Source organism: Gekko japonicus, unplaced genomic scaffold (genome assembly GCF_001447785.1).
Source record: "Gekko japonicus isolate JY-2015 unplaced genomic scaffold, Gekko_japonicus_V1.1 scaffold4287, whole genome shotgun sequence".
NCBI lineage: Eukaryota > Metazoa > Chordata > Lepidosauria > Squamata > Gekkonidae > Gekko > Gekko japonicus.
Genome location: NW_015163738.1, coordinates 60,791 through 66,551, shown reverse-complemented (window position 1 = coordinate 66,551; position 5,761 = coordinate 60,791).

The window sequence follows — 5,761 nt, the reverse complement described above, 5'->3', positions numbered from 1 at the left end:
GTCAACACACGACCTTTACAGAACCGACAAATACAGGGATGAGAAAAAGCCCTGCTGGATGAGACCCACGGTCTGTTCAGATGAGGGTTCCGTTTCCAAGAGGGGCTGGCTAAAGGCCACTGGGAAGCTTACAAAGAGGGGGAATGAAGACTTTCCCTCAGCGACCTGGATCCGACGACTCCACTGAGCAGTTTGAAACCTTCCTACAGCCAAGGGAGCAATGGAAGGCCACTTAAGCTGACGAAGTTTAGAGGAAGGCACCCTAGGCTGGAGGAATCTAAGGTTTGATCCATGCTTTTGAAAATGTCCTTCTGTGGTACACTGCCCCTGTACCTGGATGCTCTCTTTAGCTCTTGTGGCTCATAGATATCTTTAACTGTGGATTTTTAAAAATGCTGGAATGAGAGGTCTAAGAGGCCATCACTTACTTGAGATGGTGAGTTCCTTAAGTTAAAGAAGTGTTGTAGGAAGTACTTCATTTTGCCAGTCCAGATCTGCTAATTCACCAGGCAACCCTCAACTTCCAGTGTCACAGAAGGAGAAAAATTACTCTCTGGAGACATGCTCCCCCAACTATTTTATAAACTCTCAATGGCTCATTTTAGCCACCTGTATTCCTGTCACACCTTGCTGTGTGTTTCTAGCTAGAGGAGGAAAAGTCGGGGATCTCCAAGGCAGTGTTAAGAGAGGCAGAAGAGACAATGGAAGGGTCAGGCCCTAAAGGAGAAGGAATTTTTTATTTATATACTTATATATATTATATTTGTACTTCACTTTTCTCCCCTGCGGGGAGTCCCCACTGGGGAGAAAAGTGAGGTATAAATATGTAAGGGGACCCACGGTGGCTTAAGACAGTGTCCCCCTCTCTTCCGTTTTGTCTTCGCAGCAACAACCCTGAGAGGTAGGCTCAGCGTGTGACTGGCCCAGACTCAAGCAGCGTGCTTCCATGGCAGAGTGGGGATCTCAGGCCAGACCTCCCAAATCATAATCCAACACTCTGACTTCTATGCTGAAATGGCCCTGGAACTGAGACACGCCCCCTCCGACCAGCCTTCAAAGGACAGAGGACCACAGGGCCAGCTGGAGGAGGAGGAGGAGGAGATGATGATGATGATGATGATGATGATGATGATGATGATGATGATGGGATTTATACCCCACCCTTCACTACCTGAAAGAATCTGGTTTACAATACCTTCCCCTTCCCCTGTGTTCTGGAGATGAATTGTAAAAGCAGGAGATCTCCAGGCCTCACCTGGATGTTGGCAACCTCTTATCAGACAGGGACTAAACTAATATTGTCCCCTCTAAGAATGCACTACTGTTGATTGAATTGTAACTATTTTGACACTCAGTGGGGTAATTTTAGACTCCGGGCTGAATATTATTTTATTTATTCACTTATTTATTTATTTATCCTTTAGATTTGTATCCCGCCCTCCCCGAAATTATAGCAGTCTTTTCTTCTCAACGGGGACCAAAAGTGGCTTACCACATTGTTTCTGCTTTCATTCTATCCTCACAAAAACCTTGTGAGGTAGATTAAGATGGGGGAGAGTGACTGGTCTGTGCTTAGCCAGTGAGCTTCCATGGAAAAGTGGGGATTCGAATCTGGGACGTCGAGGTCTAGGCTGACACTCTAGCTACTTGCTGATTCTTCTGTGTGCCCTACACCAGATACTGTGGCTTGCCCAAAGTCACCCAGCAGCTGCATGTGGAGGAGCAGGGAGTCAAACCCGGTCCTCCCAGATTAGAGTACACCAAACTGGCTCTCCACTTTCAGCGTAAAACACTGAAAATTCCACTTCCATTCTCGACACTGAATATCAAAATTAAATCCTGCTCACCTGAAATGGAATTTGTTTCTAAGCTAAACATGCTTAAGACTTAAAATGTTCTTTAACAAAAGGCACTTCCAGTTACCCATCAATGCTTTACTTATGAAAAAGAAGCAACTATTTTTTGAAGTCACAGAAACACAATCCTGTGCAGGTCGAATGAGAAGATGGGGCTTGTTCCCTAGAAGGTGTTCTTAGGATTGCACTGTCAGTCACAAGGTCTGGAAAAAGAGGATAAAGTGTCCGGATAGAACAGGGGAAACCTGAGTTCTAATTCCCACTTTGCCATTATTCTTGCTGGGGGAATCATGGACCAATTATGTTCTCCTAACTGAACCCACCCTACAGGGTTGTTGTACCCATAAAATGGGAAGGGGAGAACTTTGTATCCTGCATATTTCCCCATTTCTATGGTGATGTGCTCCATGTTTCACCATTCAGCAGGGTAGCAGTTCACAATGACACCCAATAATTTGGGGCACAATCCTACCAATGTTACGGTTTTTTTAAAGCCTTGTTGATTTCAGTAACGGAAATACAAGCTTGGCTGTCTCCCGTTAAGTCTATGGGTCCTGAAATTATTTAGCTTTGGCTGGATCAGGCCCACACTTGACATAGATATTATTCTTCAATCATACAGCATCAAATTAACAAAGCATTAAGTATTCCCAGATCTCAGCATTGCTGATAATAATTACCCTGCTTCTTTTTCTGTTGGGAGTTTTCATTTGACTTTTCCTGATATATATATATATATATAGGGTTCCATTACTCATCCATTTGATTTAGAATCTCAAGATGGTCATTAAATTTTGGCAGGCAACCAGAAACAATACATTCCAAATATCGGTCACACCAAAAGGTTAAGATATGTGAGATACAACGATGTGCTAGCTAGAATGTAATTTTATTTCTTTAAAAGACCCATTATTTTTCTAACCAAAATATATATATATGGAATCACTAATAATGAGGCAATAATAAAGTCACAGCAACACTTTACCCAGAAAAAAAGAATAATCCATCTAGCGACACCAATAAAAAAACAACAACATCTCCACAAGAAATAATCCTCCCAGTGAACTTAATCAAGAGTAAGAATAATATAGAAAGTCCTCAAAACAAAGAAGCCTTAATCTATTACTAACAGCTGTAAAGATGAAAAAACCCCTTACCACTTCTGGCAATCCACTTCTGGTAAGTCCCCAGTGTGGCGCCTGTGTGGGTATTGATTCTTCCCCAAGGCAAAGATAAAATCCTTCCAATGTGGGGGGACCCTGGATTATGAAGGCCTCTAAAGGCTGGAAGCAGGGCTGCCAATTACAGGATGGGAAATTCCTGGAGATTTGGGGGAGGATCCTGGGGAGGGGAAGAGTTGAGAAAGGGAGGAACTTGGGCTGCCAAGTGGGGGCGGGTGGCAGGTAAACCACCGCTTTGGAGGCCTGATTTCCGCCACCGCGGAATCGGGCCCCGGGGGGAACTCCGCCCCTGCGTGCGCGTCACCTGGAAGTGACGCCGGCACGCTGGGCACACTGGGGGCGGGGCCACAGCCATACAAGGGAAAACCCAAAGCATGCCCAGCGTGCCTGCGTCACTTCCGGGTGATGTGGACGCGGCGCGCGTGTGCTTCGCGCGCACACGTGCATGCCTGACGCCGGCCGGGGCCCCCCCGCTCCTGGCAAAGACTTACTTGGCAACCCTAGGAGGAACCTCACTGGAGCCCAGCCTCCAAAGCAGCCATTTTCTCCAGGGGGACTGATCTCGGTTGTCTGTGGATCGGCCGAAAATCCAGGAGATCGACAAGCTTCACCTGGAGGCTGGCAACCTAGTTGGTTAACCTAGAAACTGAACCTAGGCCCCTGCCACACGGGTGGGGAAAAAGTACGGCCAAAGTGCGGCTTTTTAAAGCCGCACCAAAAGAAACATGCGGCGGCGGGATCACATAGATCCCCTGAGCCGCTGCACAGTTCCTCCCCGGCACAATCAGATGCCGGGGGAGGGGGGGAGCTACTGAAGGGAGAGCAAGGCTGCCGAGCTGCGCATGTGTGCGCGTGCGCAGTTTGGCCGGGAACCTGGATTGCTCTGGACGATGGGCGCGGCGGCGATCCCACGGCCACGCTTGCTGCGGTGCTTCTGGTAAGTCCTCCTCTGTAGGAGGTTCTTTTTTGCAGCAGCTTTTCCGGGTTTAGGGACAGATCAGGGACGGGTGCGTGCCGCTTCCAGATGTTGCGGTGAGATCACGCCCGTTTGCTGCGCCCCCGATCCATCCCTCTCCCGGGCCAAAATCTTCCATGTGACCAGGGCCCTAGTAGCTTAAAGTATCTTAACCTACTGTCTTAAAGTAAGCTTGTAAACAAACAACCAAACAGTATAATTGCTTATTTTAACCCAGTATCTTAAAATGAGCTTGTAATCAAACAACCAAACAATATAGTTGCTTATTTTAACCTAGTATCTTAAAATAAATTGTAAACAAATTTACAATAGCACTGCAGATAAGATTAGAATTTCAACAGCCAATCCACATGCAAAAGAACCTCCTCAGGAAAGCTCCTCCATTAGCATGTTCACAGCTAACCTAATATCTTAAAGTAAGCTTGTAAACAAACAACCAAACAATATAATTGCTTTGGAATATATTCACACTGATTAGCTCCTTATAATAGGTGAGTCAACACATTTTGTGCCCAGAGACGTTTTTGAACGGTCTATAAGGGCAGCCCCATGTAGACTGTGTTACAGTTGTCCAGCTGTGAGGTTACCAAGGCAGGGATCAGCATGGCCAGCTTGACTGGGTCTAATGGGGGCACGGTTGCCAGGTCTGGGTAGGAATATACCTGGAGACTTTTGGGGGTGGATCCAGGAGAGGGTGGGGTATGGGGAGGGGAGGGGCTACAAAGCCGAGTGCCACGCTGCTATGGAGCAATGAGTGTCAAGACGCATTCGATCGTTAAAATAAGCAATTATACTGTTTGGTTGTTTGTTTACAAGCTTATTGTAAGATATTAGGTTAAGATAAGAGGGGAGGGACTCCAATGGAGGGGGTCTAATGCCAGAGAGCCCACCTTCCACAGCAGCCATTTTCTCCAGGGGAGCTGATCTCTGCCACCTGGAGATCAGTTATAATCCTAGGAGATCTCCAGGCACCACCTGGAGCTTGGCAACCATAATTCTGGTGGGTTTTATCCAGGCAGTGCTAATTAAAACCAGGTAAAGCATCAGGTCCTGATGCAATACCTTCGGAAGTCTTAAAAGCAGACCCGAAATGGTGGGCACCCCCTTTGGCCACTTTCTTTACTCATATCCCTTCCACGTGGGTTAATGCGATCATTGTACCAATCTTTATTGTACCAATCTTTAAGGAGGGACTCCAGTGGGGTCTAATGCCACAGAGAAGAACACCTAGAACACATGTAGAACACCTAGAGCACTTTAGTCAGTAACTCGTTATGAATGTTTTGTACTGTTGGATTTTAAATGGTTTTAATTATGTTTTATATTGGCGTTTGCCCCTATGTAAGCCACCCTGAGCCCGCATTGCGGGGAGGGCGGGGTATACATTGAATTAAATAAATAAATAAATAAGAGTCCACCTTCCAAAGTGGCAATTTTCTCCTGGTGAACTGATCTCTGCCACCTGGAGATCAATTGTAATCACAGGAGATCTCCAGCCACCACCTGGAGGTTGGCAACCCGACCCAGAAGTGATGTAGTGACACCTGCAATGTCGCCAATGTGACATGCACCCTCCCCCATTTCTCATTTCAGGTTGTCAAATCTGGGTTGCGAGATTCCTGGAGATTTGAGGGTGGACCTTGGTGAAGTACAGTTGCCAACAGGGACTCCACCCTCCAAAGCAACCATTTCCTCCGGGGGGGGGGGGCCCGATCCCTGTAGTCTGGAGATCTGCTGTAATTCTGGGG